This window comes from Malania oleifera, chromosome 2 (genome assembly GCF_029873635.1).
Source record: "Malania oleifera isolate guangnan ecotype guangnan chromosome 2, ASM2987363v1, whole genome shotgun sequence".
NCBI lineage: Eukaryota > Viridiplantae > Streptophyta > Magnoliopsida > Santalales > Ximeniaceae > Malania > Malania oleifera.
The window spans coordinates 72,972,755-72,996,061 of record NC_080418.1 but is presented as its reverse complement, the minus strand read 5'-3'; positions in this window follow the sequence as shown (position 1 = coordinate 72,996,061).

Sequence of the window (23,307 nt, the reverse complement as noted above, 5' to 3'; positions counted from 1 at the left end):
TTTCCTAATGTTTTCCTCAAGGATTTGTTAGAACTACCTCTTGATCGTGAGGTAGAGTTTTCTTTTGATTTAGTATTGGGTACAACGCCAATTTCAAAAGCACCATACAAATGGCACCTGTAGAATTAAAGGAATTGAAAGACCAATTGCAGGAGTTGTTAGACAGGAGATTTATTTAGCTTAGTGTGTTGCCCTGGGGAGCACTGGTATTATTTGTGAAAAAGAAAGATGGGTCAATGAGAATATGCATCGATTACCGTGAAATTAATAAAGTGACTATTATAAATAAGTACCTGCTTCCCCGCATCGATGATTTGTTTGATCAGCTACAGGGGATATAAGTTTTCTCAAATATAAATTTACGGTCTGGCTATCATCAGGTAAAGGTCAGAGAAGAGGATGTTTCAAAGACAACATTGAGAACTTGGTATGGCCATTACGAAATCTTGGTTATGTCATTTGGTTTGACAAATGCTCCTGCAATGTTTATGGATTTGATGAATCGGGTATTCCACCAGTATTTAGATCAGCTTGTAGTGGTATTCATTGATGATATACTGATGTATTCGAAGAGCCCAGAGGAGCAAGAGGAACATCTAAGGATAGAACTTCAGGTACTGAGGGAAAGGAAACTGTTTGTGAAATTCAAGAAGTGCAAGTTCTAGCTAGAGCTGGTTACCTTCCTTGGACATGTGATCTCTAGGGGTGGTATCTTAGTAGACCCAAGTAAGATTGAGGCGGTAGTAGATTGGGTATGACCAAAGAATGTGTAGGAAATCAGAAGTTTTTTGAAATTGGCTGGATATTACTGCAAGTTTGTAGATGGTTTTTCTAAATTGTGGGGTCCATTGACTAGATTGATTATGAAAAGGGTAAAATTTGAGTGGTCTAATGATTGTAAGCAGAGCTTTCAGAAGTTGAATAAGTGACTCATCACTACACCGGTGTTGACGATTCCTTCAGACGAAGAGGGTTTCATGATTTACAGTGATGCATCGCATAAATGGGTTTAGTTATGTTTTGATGCAGCAGGGGAGAATTATAGCATATGCCACATGATAGTTAAAAGAATATGAGAAGAATTACCCTATCCATGATTTGAAGTTGACAGTAGTGGTATATGCACTAAATATTTGGAGACATTATCTTTATGGGGGTAGTTGTGAAATTTTTACTAATCACAAGAGTTTGAAACACTTTTTCACGCATAAAGAATTGAACCTAAGGCAAAGGAGATTGTTGGAGTTGACAAAAGATTACAACTGCACCATCAGCTACCACCTGGGAAAGGCTGATGTGGAAGCTAATGCTTTAAGCCAAAAATCAGTGGGTGCATTGGTATCTGTAGTGGTGATACAACAACTGATTTAGGTGGATCTAGAGACACTAAGGATAGAACTCATAAAGGGTGATCATTAGACATTTATTGCTAGTCTGGTGTTGCAACTGACTCTATAGGAAAGGACTAAAACAGCATTGAGGAGTGATGGTAGAGCTTATAGAGAAAGTACAGAATGGAGTGGAGGAGGATTTCAGTATCTCAAGTGATGGAGCCTTGAGGTTCCGTACCAAGTTATGTGTACCTGCCGATCTTGAGATTAAGAAAGTGATTCTGGAGAAAGCACACCGATCCTTGTATACGGTACATCCTAGTAGCCCTAAAATGTATAGGGATTTTCAAGAATCTTTTTCGTGGAGTGGAATGAAAAAAGAGATTGTCGAGTTTGTAGTATAGTGTTCAACATGCCACCAGGTAAAAGCTGGGCATTAGAGATCAGCAAGATCTTTGCAGCCACTGTATATTCCTGAGTGGAAGTGGGAGCATATAGTGATAGATTTTGTCACTGGGTTACCGCTGGCACTACATAGACAGGACATCATTTGGGTAGTAGTAGATCGATTTACAAAGATTGCCCATTTTGTACTTATTAGAGTGAACTACTCCTTAAACAAATTGACAGAGTTATACATTCAGGAGACAGTGAGAATGCATGGTATGCCAGTGTCCATAGTTTCAGACGGAGACTCACAGTTTACATCCCATTTTTGGAGGAGTTTATAGGAGGCCATGGGTTCTCAATTGTCATTTAGCACAGCATTTCATCCTTAAACAGACAGACAGACAGATAGAAAGAACGATACAGATATTGGAGGATATACTACGTGCATGGGTGCTGGATTTTGGAGGCAGTTGGATAAGGTTTATTCCATTAGTAGAGTTCACGTATAATAACAGCTATCAAGACAACATTGGGATGACACCATTTGAAGCATTATATGGTAGAATATGTTGATCCCCATTGTACTGGGATGAGATTGGGGAGAGACAAATATTGGGGCCCAAGCTGATACTGCAGACTCAGGATAAAGTTAGACTCAGCAGGGATAGGATCAGAACAGCACAGAGTTAACAGAAGAGTTATGTAGATAATCGCCGACAAGAGTTAGAGTTTGACGTTGGAGATCACATATTTCGGAGAGTGGCACTATTGAAAGGAGTTATGAGGTTTAGGAGAAAGCATAAACTGAGCCCTAAGTATATTGGACCATTCTAGATTCTTGAAAGAGTGAGTCTAATTGCCTACAAGCTGGCGTTACCACTAGATTTGTTGAGAATTCACAATGTATTTCATGTTTTCATGTTAAGAAAATACTTCTCAGATCCCTCCCACGTGGTTAGATATAAGGCACTAGAGCTTAGTGATGCTTTTTCCTATGAGGAAATGCTAGTGCAAATTTTGGATTGGAAAGAACAAGAACTGCATACGAAAAGCCACTAGTAAAAGTTTTGTGGTGCGACCATGCAGTGGAGGAAGCCTCGCACATCTGTTTGGTGGGAACCAGGGTTAAGGTATGTGTTTTGATTTGTATGGTATAGGTAGTATTTTGGTTTTAATGGTTTTGGGGGGAATTTTCTTTTAATGGTTGTAATCTCCTAAAACCCATATGTAACCACGACATTCCTCTGCCATAAGTGAGCGTAATTAATAAGATGATGGTGTTGTTCTTTTAGAAAGGGAAATGTAGTGAGTGGCAAAGTTCGATGACAAAATTTTATAAGGGAGGGAGAATGTAAAGATCCGAAAAATAAAATAATAAAAGAAAGGAAATAGAAGGAAAAAGGGAATTTTAAAAAGCGAGAAAAATAGGGATTCATCGACGAATGCAAGGTCTTCAATGACGAATGTCCCTTACATTTTGGTGATGAGGTACACGTGTCTCATTGACTAGAGATAACCGAGAGTTTATGGAATTTCAGGCCTTTTAGGTTCATCAACGAGATAGACCCCTTGTCGTCAAAGTGTCTTCCTGGGTTCTTTGTCAAACCACTTGAATTCATCAACGAATGACAGGTAATAAAGGTCGGAAACCCTCATTTCAACACATGATTTTTCTCTTTCACTTTCTCTCTCTAGAACCACGGTCCCCTCTCCTTCTTTCTTCGTTTTTGGCTTCGTTAAAGCTCAGATTGACGATCAGGAACTGCTATAAGGTTCCTGGGAAGATTCTCTGTAACATAGGTGGAGTATATTTTTTAGATTGGAGTTTTGGGACCCCATCCCAAAACCAAGGTAAGTTGATTTGAAGTATATAGAGTTTAAGGATTTCAGAATGATATTTTTTTCTAGGCATTGGGTTGCTTAATTTGGTAAAAATGTGATTGTTAGGTTTTTGAGTTGGGAACGGTGAGGAGCGATAGATCTAGGGTGTCCGTGGACCTCTGTGTAAGTCAAGTAAGGGGAATAAATTATAGCAATCTTTATATGGAAATTATGGGTTGAGAAATATATGAAAATGGTGTATTATATTTTACCTGAAATTTATTTATGATATAAACAGTAGATGAAATTTGTGTGTCGTATGATTTATATTGAGAAATATTTAAATGGATTAAATGAATTATCTTGTAAAATATGTGTTACTAAAATGTGTTTTGATATGAGAACCGAAATGTGGGAAAATGATGAAAGTGAAATGTGCAGGAAATGTATCTTCTTAGAAAATGATGAAAGGTGAAATATGAAAATGAGTTTTGAGAAATATTGCGTAATTGCGAAACAAGATATGTATATGATAGTATGAGATGAAATGAATTATGAAATGAGAAAATATCATTGAAATGATGAAATGTGTTGAAAATACTGATATTGAAATGTGAATATGAGAAATATAATTATGGGAAATGTGAATATATGAAATGAAAATAGTGCAATGCTAATTCTGCAATATGAAAATAAGAAATGTGAACATGAGAAATATGATCATGGGAAATGTGAATATATGAAATGAAAATATTGCAGTGTTAATTCTGCAATATGAAAATGGGAAATGTGAATATGAGAAATATGATTATGGGAAATGTGAATATGTGTAATGTGAATATTGCACCGTTAATTTTGCAACATGAATATTAAATTGTGAGAATGAAATGTGAAATTCCGAAAGGGGAATACAGACATGTGATTGATGAAATGCAAATACCACATAATGATTGCTGGTATATGGTAGTGATAACCCTAATGGATGGATATGGAAATCCTAATTATGGGTTATGATACTGAGAGCACGGTATTGTTGCTAGTGGTGTTAGTGCAACCACACGAACTCATGGAGCATGTGGCGTGATAGTCGATTGAGATGTATAACAAAGTTGTTGTGCCCCTTGAGTCCAGATCAAGGTTTTTTGTAGGCCAGTCATACTACAGATACGGGATATATGATGATACTTGACCTAATTGGGATGGCCAACTGCAATTCGGTCCAACCATCGGGTCGCACAACCCTATACGTGGGGGGAAGCATGACGTGGAGAAATATCCTCAGGGCAGCCATGAGTACAGACAAGGGTATATTGGTTATTGGAGATACTCATGAGCTAGATATGTAAATGGAAAAGAAAAGAAAACGAAAATGGAATTGAAATGAAAATGGAAATGGAATGACAATGGAAAGGAGAAAGAAAATGAGAAATGAAATAGTGTGAGTTAAAAAATAATTTAAGCAAAGTAAAACACACTGCTCGAGGGCTTACTGAGTAAGGTGTGTGCTCTAATAAGTATCAGTTGTAGCCAAACCTGAGTTAATTGGGTTAGGATGCAAACGATATCAGGGAAGAGGGAAACTATTTGTATGGGCGGGTAAGCTTCCTTATTCTCAAGAACTTCGTTGGTAAACATGAGTTGTGTACGAATGGTTTTGGAAATTAAAGTAAAATCTTATAAAAGCTTGCATTGTATATCTATATGATTATGATTGTGAAAATGGTATGTTTACTCAGAAGATATTGTTACTGAACAAATATATGTTATGATCTAATGAATCTCATACTACCACACACTGCAGATAATTTATTCCATCTTACTAAGTTGTGTCTCACCCAATCATTTAAATATTTCAAGAAACCGAGCTAGACCTGGTGATAGAACTTTGAGGTAGAGGGGAGTAAATACCCTGAGTACTCATGGTGAGTAATTTATACTAGGAGGTTTGATTACCCTAAAGTTCTATGGTTGACTTGTATTTATGAATGGTAGTACTCTAGTATGTGTATTCGTTGTGGTATGCATGTATATATATTTGAAATGACTTTCGCTGTTAGGGTTGTGTATGGATATGATTGTATACCTCGTACCCACTTTCGGGTGGGGTTATGTATTATGGCATCAGTAGTTGATGTGGTCGATATGTGGTGTATGTATTATTTATATGGAAAAAAATGTTATGAAAAATCGGGGTGTCAAATAGTTAATCTGGTAACTCAAGTGTTCAAATCAAGTAAATAGGGTGCAAATTAAATGGGACTAATTCTAGAACATTGATAGGGTTGAAGAAGATATGCCCGAGCATAAGATGCCCAAAAATTCCCCACATTTTTGAAAATTATCAACTTAGAAATAACCTTTCATAGTTTGAGTAATAGTTCATTTTGAAACTCGAGAGTCCAAATCAAGCAAACAAGGTCCAAATTGAGCAGAACTAGATTTAGCACATCCATATGGTTGAAAGGGATTTATAGGAGCTTATGGTACTTAAACTTTCCCAATGGTTTCAAAGTCTTGCACGTAGAATCAAAGTAGCCTTTCATAGTTAAAATAGGAAGTTCATTTCAGAACTTGAGTATCCAGTTCAGGAAAATGAGATCCAAATTGAATGGGAAAAATTTTAGTCTATAGAGTTGAAGGGGATCTCTAAAGCTTATGGCACCTAAAAGATTCCTCATAGTTTGAAAGTTATGCACTTAGAACAAAAGTAACCTTTTATATTTCAAGTAAAAGTTCATTTGGGAGGTCAAATGTCCAAATTGGGAAAATGAGGTCTCTATTGAATTGGATCAATTCCAATATGCCCATGCAGTTGAAAGGGATGTGGAGAGCTTACAATGCCAAAAAACTTAAAATTATTTCAAAGTTATGTACTTAAGACTAAAGTGGCCTTTTGTAGTTGAAGTAGTTGTTCATTTCAAAATTCTTATGGCCAAATTAAGTAAATGATGTCCAAATTAAATGGGATTAGTTATAACACATCCATTGGATTGAAAGAAATGCGTGAGACCTCATGGTGTCCAAAAATTGCTAACTGTTTGAAAGGTATTGACTTAGAATCAAAGTAACATTTTGTAGTTCAAATAACAATTTATTTCACAACATGAATGTCCAAATTAGCCAAATGTGGTCCAAATTGAACAAGGCCTATTGTAACATGCCCATAGGGTTGAAGGGGATGTGTAGAAGCACATGGTGTTCAAATATTCCTATAGTTTCAAAGTTATGCACTTAGAACCAAATTAGCCTTTCGTAATTCAAATATTTGGTTCATTATGGAACTCATTGTTCAAATTGAGAAAATGAGGTCCAAACTGGATGGGACAAGTTTTAGCACATATTTAGGGTTGAAGGAAATGTATGAGAGCTTATAACACTCGAACATTCCCCACATTTTGAAAGTTATGTATTTGAAACAAAAAAAAAAAAACTTTTTGCAGTTCAAGTGACAGTTCATTTTAGAACTTGACAAGTAAATTATGTTCAAATTGAACTGTACTGATTCTAACACACCCATAGGATTCAAATGGATGTGTGGGAGCTTATAGTGTCAAAACCTTTCCCACAATTGGAAAATTATGCACTTAGTACCAGAGTATCGTTTTGTAGTTCAAATGGTTAGCTCATTTCAGATCTCGGATATCCAAATTAGGAAAATAAAGTCCTAATTAAACTAGATAAGTTCTATAATGCCATTAAGGTTTAAAGGGATGTGTGGGAGTATAACTAAAGTAACCTTTTATGGTTCAAGTAACAGTTCATTACAAAAGTTCAGTGCCCTAATCATGAAAATGATTTCAAATTAAAAAGACTAGCTCTAACAAGTCTATAAGATTTAAAGATATGTGTGGGAGCTTAAAGTGCCCAAAGTATTCCCACAGTTTCAAGGTTATGCACTTAAAACCCATAGGATTTCATAGTTCAACTAGTTAGTTCATTTCTTAATTCAAGCTTCCAAATCAATTGAATGTGTCCAAATTGAATGAGACAAGTTCTAGTACATTCATAGGGTTGAAGCATGTGTGTGGGAGCTTATAGTGCTCAAAACTTCCTTACAATTTGAAATTTGTGCACTTAGAATCAAAGTTTCCTTTCATGATTCAAGTAATTAGTTTATTTCAAAACTCGAGTATCAAAGTTGGACAAATGAGGTTGAACAATACCAATTCAAACACATTCATATAGTTAAAAGGGATATGCTGGAGCTTAAGGTGCCCAAATATTTCCTATGGTTTCAAAGTTAGACACTTAGAACCAAAGTAGCCTTTTGTAGTTTTAGTAGTAGTTCATTTTGAAACTCAAATTTTCAAATCAAACAAATGAGATCAAAATTGAACTAGACAAATTCTAACACATGGTTGAAGTCAATGTGTGCGAGCTTGTCGTGCCCAAATATTCCCCATGGTTTGAACATTATTCGCTTAGAACCAAAGTAGCTTTTCATAGTTCAAGTAAAAATTCATTTCAAAACTCGAGTATCCAAGTCAGGTAAATGAGAAACAGATTGAATGAGTTATGCTCTAACAAGTTTGTAAGGTTCAAAGGATTTGTGGGAGCTTATAACAATCAAATATTCCTACTATTTTAAAGTTATGCACTTAGAAGCAAAGTAGTCTTTCATAATTCAAGTAGTTAGTTCATTTCAGAACTTGAGCGTCCAAATCAGGAAAATGAGATCCAAATTTGTTCGAACTAATTCTAGCATGCTAAGATGGTTGAAGAAATATGTGAGAGTTTACGGTGCCTAAAACTTCCCCAGGTTTTCTAAGTATGCAATTAGTCAAAGTAGCCTTTTAGTTCACTTTGGAACTCTAGTGTCTAAATTGGAAAAATAAGGCATAAACTGGATACGAACAAATCTAACATGTTTATGTGGTTGAAAGGGATGTGTGGGATATTAAAGTTTCCAATTATTCCCCACGATTTCAAAGTTAGATTCTTAAAACCAAAGTAGCCTTTTGTAATTCAACTAGCTGATCATTTTGAAACTTGAGTTTCTAAATAGGAAAAATAAGATCCAAATTGAATGGAACCAATTCTAGCATGTCTATAATGCTCAAAGGATGTTTGGGAGCTTAAGGTGTCCAAAAAGATCCCAACGGTTTCCAAGTTATGCACTTAGAACCCTAGTAGCCTTTTGTAGTTCAAGTAGTAGTTCATTTTAGAACTCAAGTGTCCAATTAGACAAATGAGGTTCAATTTGAATGAGACTGGTTCTAACATGTCTGTAGTGCTAAAACAAACTTGTAGGAGCTTACGGTGCCTAAGAGTTTCCCATGGTTTCAAAGTGATGCACTTAGAACCCAAGTAGCATTTTGTAGAAGTAGTTACTTTATTTTGGAACTCGAGTGTTCAAATTGGGTCAATAAGTTTCAAATCAATTCAAGCTAATTCCAAAACACTTGTAGGATTAAAGGGGAAAAGAGATCTTATAGTTTCTTAAAATTCCCTCGATTTTAAAGTTGTGCATACAACAATAATTAGATTTTAGTAAGAGTTTTACATTATTTTAATTTTTATTTCTTCATATTATTTTGAATTATTTTTGGGCACTATTTGTTAAGTTTAGCACTACAAATTATTTTGTTTGATTACATTTTTGTTCTAATGGTGGTATTGGAGGGACAAAGATAGTAGTGGTGGAGGGATAATAGATGAATAATATTGCTTTTGTTTTTTTGTTATATATATGTATATATGAATACAATTAAAACTCTTGGGTGTATGTATTTTATAATTATTGTAAACTTGTGCATATTTTTGTTTAAGGAATAAAAGAATTATGGTTTATTTTAAACAAGTACCTTCAAATTCCAAAAAACAAAAAAAAGAATTTCAAATTATTAGTGACAAAGAATAACTTAATTGTCATTAATACATGCATTTAGTGACCAATATCAATATGCCTCTTAATTTCAAGTTTTTAAAGTTTTTAGTGACAAAAAATGTTCATCACTATTGATTTGTATTAGTAACGGATGTAGTTCGTCATAAATACAATTCTTAAATAGTGACTTATGGGTGTTTGTCCCTAAAAATTGAGTATTAGTCAAATTTCGTCTGTTGCTAATAATAAACTATTAGTGACAAACTTAGATTAGTAGCAAAAACTCAATAATTAGTGACACCTATTAGACCATTATTAATTGTATGTTTTTGTGACATATTTTGGATGGTCATTATCAATCTATATTAGCTAGTGACAGCTTTAATTTTTTCACTAAAAGTGGACTTTTAGGGATGGTTCTATAAATTCACCATTAGTAAATATCATTGATAACTTTATTGGTGACTAACATTTAACAGAGCTTTGTCCATTACTAGAAATTATTAGTAATGACTTTGGATTATTATGAGAGGTCACTAATAGAAGAGGAGCTTAGATGCAATAGTAAGATTATCGTAGTGTAACCTAGAAGTCACGAGTTTGAGGTATGGAAACATCCTCTCACAAAATGTAAGGTATGACTGCATACTATAAACCCATTATATATGGTCTACTCCTTCCCCAGCCCCCACACACATGGGAGCTTTGTGCATTGGGCTGCCTTTTTTAAAAATGACAATGATTACTCCTGATCAGCTTCAAGGTAAACAAAAGCATAAGTTATGAATAAACTTGTTGCCTTTGGAAATTTGCAACTATATGCAATCTTGGTGCAATTTAAATAAAAAGTTGTTAGATTTTCCATTAAATTTGATAAAATAAATATTATCCCCCTCTTAGGTTGCCACATTTGATATTTAATGAAAAGGGAACAAGATTCTACCCGAAGAAGTTGAATGCATCAAATTTTGTAATCAGTCTATCTACTTTATTTTCATTGGATCAAAATTGAACTACTCCACATGAAAAAAACTACAACACATAAATATCAATGAAATCAATTATAAGTTAATAATATGTATATGATTTGATTAAAGCACCAAGATTCAACATAATGAATCGAGACCTCAAGATGATTAGATGTAAAATTCACGTATAGAAGAAAAATATGTTAATTCATACCTTGCACTAATTGTATGTAAATGAATTTTACTTTACATTGTTGGAACTCCTTTTTTATTGAGCGTAATGAGTACAAATAACAATCATAAATAAAATAAAAATTATAAAATAATTCAAAATCATAATTGTAGCAGTAGACTTTGTAGGTTGAAGCACAGTAATCTATTCTCCTAAAATTAATTCACCATCACTTCACTGCATTTGGTACTTTCGATCATCAGGATTTGATAGCCTATAACTTTTCCTATGCTGCACACTAAATCGTTATTAAAGTAAAGAAATTGAGCAAGAAACTCATTGATATCTTCTATCTATTAGTCCATCTTGATTCATTTATTTCTGTATCTTTTCACCTTTATATAGATGTAAGAATTGTCGTTGTTACTAAATTAATTCAAAGAAATATACAACATATTAAAATCAAACATAACTAAAAAAAAAAACAAATACCATGTAATGATTTTATAAATAAATCATGTAATAAAATAAAATTTGTTTTATTTATTTTAAATCATTTAATTAAATATTTTGGTTATGAATATAAAATTAACTTAAAAAACCAATCATTGACTATTTATAGATGTTTTTAGAAGCCAACCATTACTCCCAACGATTCCTAAAATTCATTTCTAAATATTTTGAAATAAATATGTTCAAAAATGTAGTTTAAAAAATCTTCCAGTTGAGAGAATTAATGCCAACGTTCGAGTCGCAGTCGCCTGCCACGACTTGGCAGTCGTTTGTCACAGAGCACTCTCTCAACACAGTATGCTGGCAGTTGCTTGCCAGAACCAAGGCAGTCACTTAGCTTGTTCACGCAGGCGTCTGGTTGGTTAGGCAGTCGCCTGTCTAGCTATTGACTTTTTGAAAAATCATTTTCTTAATATGGCAGTCGCCTGGCCCTTCATAATTTGAAAAAGTTTTCTTTTCTTAAACCCTTTCTCTTCATTTATTTTAATAAAATATTCTTAAGAGTATAAACGTAAAAACATATTTTTGAAATTTTATGAGCTTCAAACCACTTCATATTTGAGATTAACTTTGAAGTACTTACATTTAGAATATCCTTAAAAAATATAATTCTTTTAGTCTTCAAACTTGTTCTCCCATTATCTTTGTGGTTGCAATCTTTCCTTTGAGCTTTTCCCAATATAACTTTGTTCTTCATGCTTTTTGTAATCCATGAGCTTTACTTTTTGTTCTTCAAGAATTCTTTGTAATCCATAAACTTCCTTATGCACTTTGAGCTTTGTTATTTTCCTGAAAACTTTTGCTTGAAACATATTAAACATATCATTTGATTTGTTATCATCAAAATAAGAATTGTAAACCTTATTAGGCCAACAATCTCCTCCTTTTGGATGATGACAAATCGAGAGCAAAAATAATAAGTAAGATTTTAATATTCATGGCTCCCCCTATAAATAAGCATGATATATTTAACGGCATAACTAATCCTTGAATTAACCATACATATAAGTACAAAGAAAATTCATACATCCATTAAAATTCACAAACCATAACCATAATAAAGGTTTACAAACCATAAGTGTTACAAACCATAAGTGTATCGTATTTTTGCACTCACAACTTCCTCTTAAACATTCTTCCCCTTTGGACATCAATCAAAAAGGAGAAAGAGATACAAAAATAGAGAAATGTTGCAAGTAAAAGTACTAGTTTTAGAACACCAAAGATTGCTTATCCGATAAAACTTGAATACATAAAAACATAAAAAAGTGATAGATAAGGGCACATCAGTCAGAGGCTTCCATATTTTCACTTTCATCATCTCCTTCTTCTTGGTCTTCAGATTCATTATCTCCTTCCTCTTGTTCACTTTCATCTTCTCCTTCTTCTTGTTCTCCAGATTCATCCTCACTGGATGTAGTAGAACTGATGCTCATAGGAGATTTTCCTTTATAGGAACTAATCAACTATTGCTCAATCTTTTCAACTCGCTTATCAATTTGTGAACAATGAGATTCTATGGATGTAACCTTCTCTTGTAAAGTACCAAGGCTAGATTTCATACCATCACTAAACGTCATATAATGGTTAAAAAATGGAACAAATCATGAAGAAGTATCTGGATCAGGCTAAACTGAATGTGTTTGGATGGAATATGAAGAAGGTGGTGGTGTAGATTAGACATTCCTATGCCCTTTATGGAACCACCCTTGAGGAGAATTTTTATAGCCCATCCGTTTTAGAACGGTATCAGAAAAGATGTCATAGTATGTTTTGCTAGTGAAGTTGAATGATGGTGTTAAAACATTTAAATGAGTGAAAACCATATTCAACATTCCCGAATATGGTAGAACAACAAGGAGAGCATCAACTTTCATGATAATCCACTGAATGATCAAACTTGGAAGATCCATCTTCTTCCCTTTGAGAATGCACCACATTACAAAATAGTCCAGAAACGAAATGTGATCGTGAGAACCAGATCGTGGTAAAATGTTGTTTGTAATGAGCTTGTGCAGAATTAAGGCTTTCAAACTAAGTTGCTTATAAAGTGGAGGAGGCCAAAGTTAACAAGAGTGTCAATCATAACCAGAGGCAAAAACTCTTGAGGAGTAAAACCTTGAGCCATAATCCATTGCTTCTCAATAATATGGAGCTCAAAGTCCCCTGGCTTAATTCGAAGAATCTTTCCCAAGGATATGGGATTTAGATGGAAGTCTTTCCCAAGAAAATTTGTTTTGATTCCATTTTCGCATCGCTCCACGTTTGCATAAAAAATATGTACAACATTGGGATAATAGCCTTTAACTTGGTACGTGATAAACTTATCTCATCCAGTGTCCTTGAAAAGTTCCATGATTTCGGGAAAATAGGAATTGAAGAACGTTACGTCGAGAACCTTACCTAGAATCGGTTCAGCTGAAGCAATTTGATTTCGGTAAAGGTGCTTGGCGTGTGGTGTGACCAACCATTTTCCACTTCATTGTTATTGATTCTTGTGGAAGATGAAGATCCCTTAACACCAATGGATTTTGATCTAGGCATGTTTGTATGAAGAAGAAAATCAAGGAAACTCTATGTTAAGCTCAGATTTTGTGTGGAGGAAGGATTTGATACTAGGTTGCTAGATGCTTTGAGCTGGATTTTTGTATGGAGAGTGATGGAGACGAAGGGCTTCAAAGAGAAAAATGAATGGTCAGGCGCCTGGTGGGTTTTCAAATGACTTAAAATAGGGTTTTAAACCCTACCCGCCGCAAGGCAGTCGCCTTCTTGAATGTGGCAGGCGCTTATCTATGTGGAATTCAAAAAGATAGTAGCCAGGCAGTCGCCTGCCAACCAGAACAATTCCTAAATTACTTCATGACTATGAAGCATGCCCAATTCTCTTCTTATAAATATGAATCTTTCTTCCGACAAAGGTTTTGTGAAAATATCTACTAATTGATCATGTGTCTTTACAAATTCCAGTACTATATCTTCATTTTGTACATGATCTCTCAAGAAATGATGTCTTATATCGATATGTTTTGTTCTTGAGTGAGATACTGGATTTTTTGAAATATTTATAGCACTTGTGTTATCACATTTGATAGGGATAGTTTGATATTGTATTTGAAAATCTTTTAACTGCTGTTTCATATACAATGTTTGAGCACCACAACTTCCTGTAGCAATATATTATGCTTCTGCTGTGGATAATGCTACAGAATTTTGTTTCTTTGAAGACCATGAAACTAAAGAATGTCCTAGAAAATGACACGTTCAACTTGTGCTTTTTCTATCTATTTTGCATCCGGCAAAGTCTGCATCTAAATAACTAATCGTTTCAAATTCAGATTCTTTTGGATACCATAATCCTAGTTCAAGTGTACCTAAGAGATACCTAAGGATTCTTTTGACTTCTGTTTGGTGTGATTCCATTGGAGCTGACTGAAATCTTGCACACATACATACACTAAACATAATATCTGACCTACTTGCTATTAAATAGAGTAGGCTTCCTATCATTCCTCGATAGTGCTTAGTATCAACTTGTTTCCCTTTTTCATCTTTGTCAAGACTAGTTGAAGTACTCATAGGAGTTCCTATGGGTTTACTTTCTTCCATATCAAACTTTTTTAACATGTATTTAATGTATTTAGTTTGATTTATGAAGATTCCATTTTTTGCTTGTTTGATTTGTAATCCAAGAAAGTAATTTAGTTCTCCCATCATACTCATCTCAAACTCTTTTTGCATACATGTGGCAAATTCTCTACATAGATCTTTATTTGTAGCTCCAAATATAATATCATCCACATATATTTGAACTAATAACATATCTTAGTTTTTAGTATTAATGAATAAGGTACTATCAACTTTTCCTTTCGTAAATTCATTTTTTAGTAAGAATTTACTTAACCTCTCATACCAAGCTCTTGGAGCTTGTTTCAAAGCATAAAGAGCTTTTGTCAATTTGAATACATGATTTGGATTTTTAGAATATTCAAACCCTGGAGGTTGTTTGACATATACTTCTTCATTTATATATCCATTCAAAAATGCACTCTTCACATCCATTTGATATAACTTAAAATCCTAATGGGCTGCGTAGGTTAAAAGCATCCTAATGGCTTCCATCCTTGCCACAGGTGCAAAAGTTTCATCATAATCAATTCCTTCTTCTTGATTATATTCTCGTGCTGCTAACCTAGCTTTATTTCTCACAACAACTCAATTTTCATCCTTCTTATTTCTAAACACCCATTTAGTTCCTATAATTGATTTATCTTTGGGTTTTGGTATTAGTTCCCATACTTGACTTCTTTTGAATTGATTTAATTCCTCTTGCATAGCTATAATCCAAGAATCATCATTTAAGGCATCTTGAATATTTTTTGGTTCATGTTGGGATAAGAAAGCATAATGATTGCAAATATTTTTTAGTGAGGCTCTAGCGGTTATTCCTTTTGATGTTTCCCCAAGAATTTGTTCTTTAGGGTGATTTTTGTCATATTTCCACTATTTAGGAAGTTTCAGTTTCTCTGAAAGGTTTTCAAGTAATGCATCATTCTTCTTTTCTTCTTTTATTTCAAGAACTTTTTCCTTTTGTGAAGTGACTTTTTTTTCATCATTCATATCTTTAATGTTATAATGTTTTGATTCATCAAAAGTTATATGAATTGATTCCATAATTGTAGAAGTTCTTTTATTATAAATGCTATAAGCTTTACTATTTGTAGAATAGCCTAAGAAAATACCTTCATCTGACTATACATCAAATTTTCCTAGATCATCTTTAGTATTTAACATAAAGCATTTACAACCGAATACATGAAAATAGGATATATTTGGTTTTCTATCTTTCCAAAGTTCATATGGTGTTTTGTCTATTTTTGATCTTATTGATACTCTATCTACAATATAACATGCTGTATTTACAGCTTTTGCCCAAAAATATTTAGGTAGACCATTTTCATTGAGCATTGTTCTTGCCATTTCTTGCAAGGTTCCATTTTTCCTTTCAACAACTCCATTTTGTTGTGGAGTTCTAGGTGTAGAGAAATTGTGAGTTATTCCATGTTCATTACAAAATTTATCAACTTCCTTATTTTTAAACTCTCTTTCTTGGTCACTTCTAAAGCTTGTTACATTATAATCTTTCTCATTTTGTACTTTCTTGCATAAGGTTATTAATTGATTGCAAGCTTCATCTTTGTTTGCTAAAAAGATTATCCAAGTAAATCTTGAAAAATCATCTACTATTACAAAAGCATATTGTTTTCCACCTAAGCTTAAGGTTCTAGTTGGATCAAATAAGTCTAAGTGTAGGAGTTCTAGGGGTCTTTTGGTGGCTATGCATTTTTTTCTTTTTGAAACTTGTTTTTACTAGTTTTCCCTTTTGACAAGCATCACACATCTTGTCTTTTACATACTTAATGTTTGGTAATCCTTTTACAAGATTTTTCTTAGATAATTTAGATAGTAGGTCCATACTGGCATGTCCTAATTTCCTATGCCATAACCAACTTACTTCATTCATAGCTATTAAACAAGTTATGTTTTGATTTGCTATCTTCTCAAAATTTATACAGTAAACATTATTTATTCTATGAGCCATAAACAAAATTTCTTTATTTTTGGGATTCTGGATAACACATTTTTTCTTTCATGAACATTACTTCGAATCCTTTATCACTTAGTTGACTAATACTTAAAAGATTATGTTTTAGTCATTCTACTAATAGCACATTATCTATAGTGAGTGAAGATTCTTTACCAATTTTACCGATACCAACAATTTTACCTTTCCCATTGTCGCTGAATGTGACATATCCCCCATCCTTTTGTTTTAAGGTAATAAACTTGGTCATGTCACCAGTCATATGCCTTGAGCATCCGCTGTCCAAATACCATTTGTTCGTTGTCGTTCTTGTCCTAAGGCAAACCTATAATGAGGGACACTGTGTGTTAGTTTTTGGAACCCATATTCTTTTGACTTTTATTGTTTTATTGTTGGTTCCACTATTTGTTTTCCATTCTCCTTGAACTTTAACATATTTTTCTTTAATGGGCAATTGAACATTATATGACCTTTAGTCTTGCACATATAACAGGTGGTGTGTTCATGTTTGTTATTTGACGAAGTACTAGCATAAAACTTAGCTTCCTTAACAAAATATCCCATGTATAGTTTTTTATTCCTTTTATTCGTTTTACCGTTGTAGCCTATTCCTTCTTTGTTTCCATGAAGCCTTTGTTGTTCAATCATCTTTTCAAAGTTTTCTTTACCTTTAGTAAAATTATAGACAATCTTTTCTTTATCCTCAATTACCTTTCTAAGTTCATTTATTTCTAAATCTTTCTTATTGAAATCATTTTTATGAGTTTTATTTAACTCTTGTTTTTCTATGTTTATTTCTTCTTCCAACTGCTTCATATAAGTGTTTCTATCTTCTTCAATAACTTTGAATGTTTCAAGTTGCTTTACTAGTTCTTGATTTTGATGTTTCAAAGTTATATTTCTTTTAGACACTTTTATAAATCTTTTATGTAGTGAAAATAATTCAATTTGTAATTCCTTATAAGAAGGCAAACTATCACATGACTCATCACAAGACACATTTTGAGATTCTGTTGAAGAGTAATAATAACTTACCTCTTCATCGTTTGCTATGAAGCATATATTTGCCATCTCTTCTTCACTTGATTCGCTTTCAATTTCACTTTAGCTTGAGTCGTCCCAAGTAGCTTTCATTGCCTCCTTCTTTTTCTTATTGTCTTTCTTGAACAATGGACACTTCGGTTTAATATGCCCTGGCTTTTTGCAATGATAACAGATTGGTTCGTTCTTACCTTTATTTTCTTTCCTACTTGTATCTCCTTTTTTAGTTTTCATTTTATAGAATTTTCTAGGAAACCTTTTATTTATTCTATAGAATTTTCCTAGTCTCTTATTAATGAATGCCAATTCATCTTGATCTAAGTCACTTGTTTCGCTTTCCTCTTCACTAGTGTTATGGCTAGATGCTTTTAGAGCTATGGATCTTTTATGCTTTGGTTTAGGATTCCTTTCTTTCAATGTCATTTCATATGTAAGAAGTGAACCTATAAGTTCATCCAAAAAAGTAGTCTTAAGGTTTCTACCTTCCGTGATAGCTGTGCCCTTTGGTTCCCAAATTGAGGGAAGACCTCTTAGAATTTTCCTGATCATTTCATATGTAGCATAGGTTTTTCCTAAGGCACTTAAAGAGTTTATTATGTGGGTAAATATGGTATACATGCTTGATATTGTTTCATCAAAATTCATTTTGAAAGCTTCGTATTCACTCGTTAGCATGTCTATCCTATTGTCTCTAACATCAACGGTTCCTTCATATGTAGTGAGAATGCATGGTGTGCTAGTGTCCATAGTTTCAGACTGAGACTCATGGTTTACATCCCATTTCTGGAGGAGTTTGCAGGAGGCCATGGGTTCTCAATTGTCATTCAGCACAACATTTCATCCTCAGATAGACAGGCAGATAGAGAGAATGATACAAATATTGGAGGATATGCTACGTGCATGGGTGCTGGATTTTGGAGGCAGTTGGATAAGGTTTATTCCATTAGTAGAGTTCACGTATAATAACAGCTATTAGACCAGCATTGGGATGACACCATTTAAAGCATTGTATGGTAGAAGATGCCGATCCCCATTGTACTGGGATGAGATTGGGGAGAGACAAATATTGGGACCAAAGCTGATACAACAAACTCAGGATAAAGTCATACTCAGTAGGGATAGGATCAGAACAGCACAGAGTCAGCAGAAGAGTTATGTAGATACTCGCCGATGAGAGTTAGAGTTTAACGTTGGAGATCACGTATTTCTGAGAGTGGCACTGTTGAAAGGAGTTATGAGGTTTAGGAGGAAGGATAAACTGAGCCCTAGGTATATTAGACCATTCTAGATTCTTGAAAAAGTGAGTCCAGTTACCTACAAGCTGGTGTTACCACTGGATTTGTTGAGAATTCACAATGTATTTCATGTTTCCATGTTAAGAAAATATGTCTCAGATCCCTCCCACGTGGTTAGATATGAGGCACTACAGCTTAGTGATGCTTTTTCCTAAGAGGAAATGCTAGTGCAAATTTTGGATTGGAAAGAACAAGAACTGCGTACGAAAAGCATACCGCTGGTAAAATTTTTGTGGCGTGACCGTGCACTGGAGGAAGCCTCACACATCTATTTGGTGGGAACCAGGGTTAAGGTATGTGTTTTGATTTGTATGGTATAGGTAGTATTTTGGTTTTAATGGTTTTAGGGGGAATTTTCTTTTAATGGTTGTAATCTCCCAGAACCCGTATGTAACCACGACATTCCTCCGCCATAAGTGAGCGTAATTAATAAGATGATGGTGTTGTTCTTTTAGAAAGGGAAATTTAGTGATGGCAAAGTTCGATGACGAAATTTTATAAGGGATGGAGAATGTAAAGATCCGAAAAATAAAATAATAAAAGAAAGGAAACAGAAGGAAAAAGGGAATTTTAAAACGGGAGAAAAACAGGGATTCATCGACGAACCCAAGGTCTTCAATGACGAATGTCCTTTACATTTTGGTGACGAGGTACACATGTCTCGTTGACGAGAGATTACCGAGAGTTTATGGAATTTCAGGACTTTTAGGTTCGTCGAGGAAATAGACCCCTCATCGTCTAAGTGTCTTTATTGGTTTGTTGACAAACCACTTGAATTCATCGATGAATGAAAAGTAATAAAGGTTGGAAACCCTCATTTCAGCGCATGATTTTTCTCTCTTACTTTCTCTCTTTAGAACCACAGTTTCCTCTCCTTCTCTCTTCGTTTTCAGCTTCGTTAAAGCTCGGATTGACGAACGGGAACTGCCATAAGGTTCCTGGGAAGATTCTCTACAACATAGGCAGAGTAGATTTTTTAGATTGGAGTTTTGGGACACCATCGCAAAACCAAGGTAAGTTAGATACTTTAAAGGTTTTAAAGTTGATTTGAAGTATATGGAGTTTAAGGATTTCTGAATGATATTATTTTCTCGGCATTGGGTTGCTTAATTTGGTAAAAATGTGATTTTTAGGCTTTTGAATTGGGAACGGCGAGGAGCGACAGATCTAGGGTGTCTATGGACCTCTCTATAAGTCAAGTAAGGGAAATAAATTATAACAATCTTTTTTTGAAAATTATGGGTTGAGAAATATATGAAAATGTTGTATGATATTTTACCTGAAATTTATTTATGATTTAAATAGCAGATGAAATTTGCGTGTCGTATGATTTATATTGAGAAATGTTTAAATGGGTTAAATGAATTACCTTGTGAAATATGTGTTACTGAAATGTGTTTTGATATAAAAATTGAAATGTAGGAAACTGATGAAAGTGAAATGTGTAGGAAATGTATCTTCCGAGAAAATGATGAAAGGTGAAATATGAAAATGTGTTTTGAGAAATATTGAGTAATTGTGAAACGAGATATGTATATGATAGTATGAGATGAAATGAATTATGAAATGAGGAAATATCATTGAAATGATGAAATGTGTTAAGAATACTGATATTGAAATGTGAACATGAGAAATATGATTATGGGAAATGAGAATATATGAAATGAAAATATTCCAATGCTAATTTTGCAATATGAAAATGAGAAATGTGAACATAAGAAATATGATCATGGAAAATGTGAATATGTGAAATGAAAATATTGCAATGTTAATTCTGCAATATGAAAATGAGAAATGTGAATATGAGAAAGATGATTATAGGAAATGTGAATATGTGAAATGTGAATATTGCATCGTTAATTCTGCAATATGAATATTAAATTGTGAGAAATGAAATGTGAAATTTCGAAAGGGGAATACAGACATGTGATTGATGAAATGCAAATACCACATAATGATTGCTGGTATATGATAGTGATAACCCTAACGGATGGATATGGAAACCCTAATGATGGGTTGTGATATTAAGAGCACGGTATTGTTGCTAGTGGTGTTAGTGCAACCACGCGGACTCATGGAGCATGTGGCGTGATAGTCGATTGAGCTATATAGCGGAGTTGTTATGCCCCCTGAGTCTAGATCAAGATTTTTTTCCGGCTAGTCGTACTACAGATACAGGATATATGATGATACTTGACCTAATTAGGATGGCCAATTGCAGTTCGGTCCAACCTTCGGGCCGCACAACCCTATTCATTGGGGGAAGCATGACGTGGAGAAATATCCTCAAGGCAGCCATGAGTACAGACAAGGGTATATTGGTCATTGGAGATACTCATGAGCTAGATATGTAAATGGAAAAGAAAAGAAAATGAAAATGGAATTGAAATGAAGATGGAAATGGAATGAGAATGGAAATGAGAAAGAAAATGAGAAATGAAATAGTGTGAGTTAAAAAATAATTTAAGCGAAGTAAAACACACCGCTCGAGGGCTTACTGAGTAAGGTGTGTGCTCTAATAAGTATCAGTTGTAGCCAAACCTGAGTTAATTGGGTTAGGATGCAAATGATATCAAGGCAGAGGGAAGCTACTTGTATGGGCGGGTAAGCTTCCCTATTCTCAGGAACTTCGCTGGTAAACATGAATTGTGTAAGAATGGTTTTGGAAATGAAAGTAAAATCTTATAAAATTTTGTGTTGTATATCTATATGATTATGATTGTGAAAATGGTATATTTACTCTGAAGATATTATTACTGAACAAATATATGTTATGACCTAATGAATCTCATACTGCCACACATTGCAGATAATTTATTTCGTCTTACTAAGTTGTGTCACACCCAATCATTTAAATATTTTAGGAAACCGAGCTAGGCCCGGTGATAGAGCTCCGAGGTAGAGGGGAGTAAATACCCTGAGTAGTCATGGTGAGTATTTTGTACAAGGGAGGTTTGATTAGCCTAGAGTTCTATGGTTGACTTGTATTTATGAATGGTAGTACTCTGGTATATGTATTCGTTGTGGTATGCATATATATATATATATATATATATATATATATATATATATATATATATTTGAAATGACTTTCGCTGTTAGGGTTGTGTATGGATATGATTGTATAGCTCGTACCCACTTTCGGGTGGGGTTGTGTATTATGGTATTAGTGGTTGACGTGGCCGATATGTGGTGTATGTATTATTTATATGGAAAAAAAATGGTATGAAAAATTGGGGTGTCAAATAGTTAATCTGGTAACCCAAGTGTTCATAACAAGTAAATAGGGTGCAAATTAAATGGGACTAATTCTAGAACATCGATGGGGTTGAAGAAGATGTGCCGGAGCATAAGATGCCCAAAAATTCCCCACATTTTTGAAAATTATCAACTTAGAAATAACCTTTCATAGTTTGAGTAATAGTTCATTTTGAAACTCGAGAGTCCAAATTAAGCAAACAAGGTCCAAATTGAGCAGAAGTAGCTTTAGCACATCCATATGGTTGAAAGGGGTTTAGAGGAGCTTATGGTACTTAAACTTTCCCAATGGTTTCAAAGTCATGCGTGTATAATCCAAGTAGCCTTTCGTAGTTAAAATAGGAAGTTCATTTCAGAAGTTGAGTATCCAATTCAGGCAAATGAGATCCAAATTGAATGGGAAAAAATTTAGTCTATATAGTTGAAAGGGATCTATAAAGCTTATGACACCTAAAAGATTCCTCACAGTTTGAAAGTTATGCACTTAGAACAAAAGTAACCTTTTATATTTCAAGTAAGAGTTCATTTGGGAGGTCAAATGTCCAAATTGGGAAAATGAGGTCTCTATTGAATTGGATCAATTCCAATATGCCCATGCAATTGAAAGGGATTTGGAGAGCTTACAATGCCCAAAAACTTAAAATTATTTCAAAGTTATGTACTTAAGACTAAAGTGGCCTTTTGTAGTTGAAGTAGTAGTTCTTTCAAAACTCTTGTGCCCAAATTGAGTAAATGATGTCCAAATTAAATGGGATTAGTTCTAACACATCATTGGATTGAAAGAAATGCGTGAGACCTCATGGTGTCCACAAATTGCTAACTATTTGAAAGGAATTGACTTAGAATCAAAGTAACATTTTTTAGTTCAAATAACAATTTATTTCACAACATGAATGTCCAAATTAGCCAAATGTCGTCCAAATTGAATGAGGCCTATTGTAATATGTCCATAGGGTTGAAGGGGATGTGTAGAAGCACATGGGGTTCAAATATTCCCTATAGTTTCAAAGTTATGCACTTAGAACCAAATTAGCCTTTTGTAATTCAAATATTTAGTTCATTATGGAACTCATTGTTCAAATTGACAAA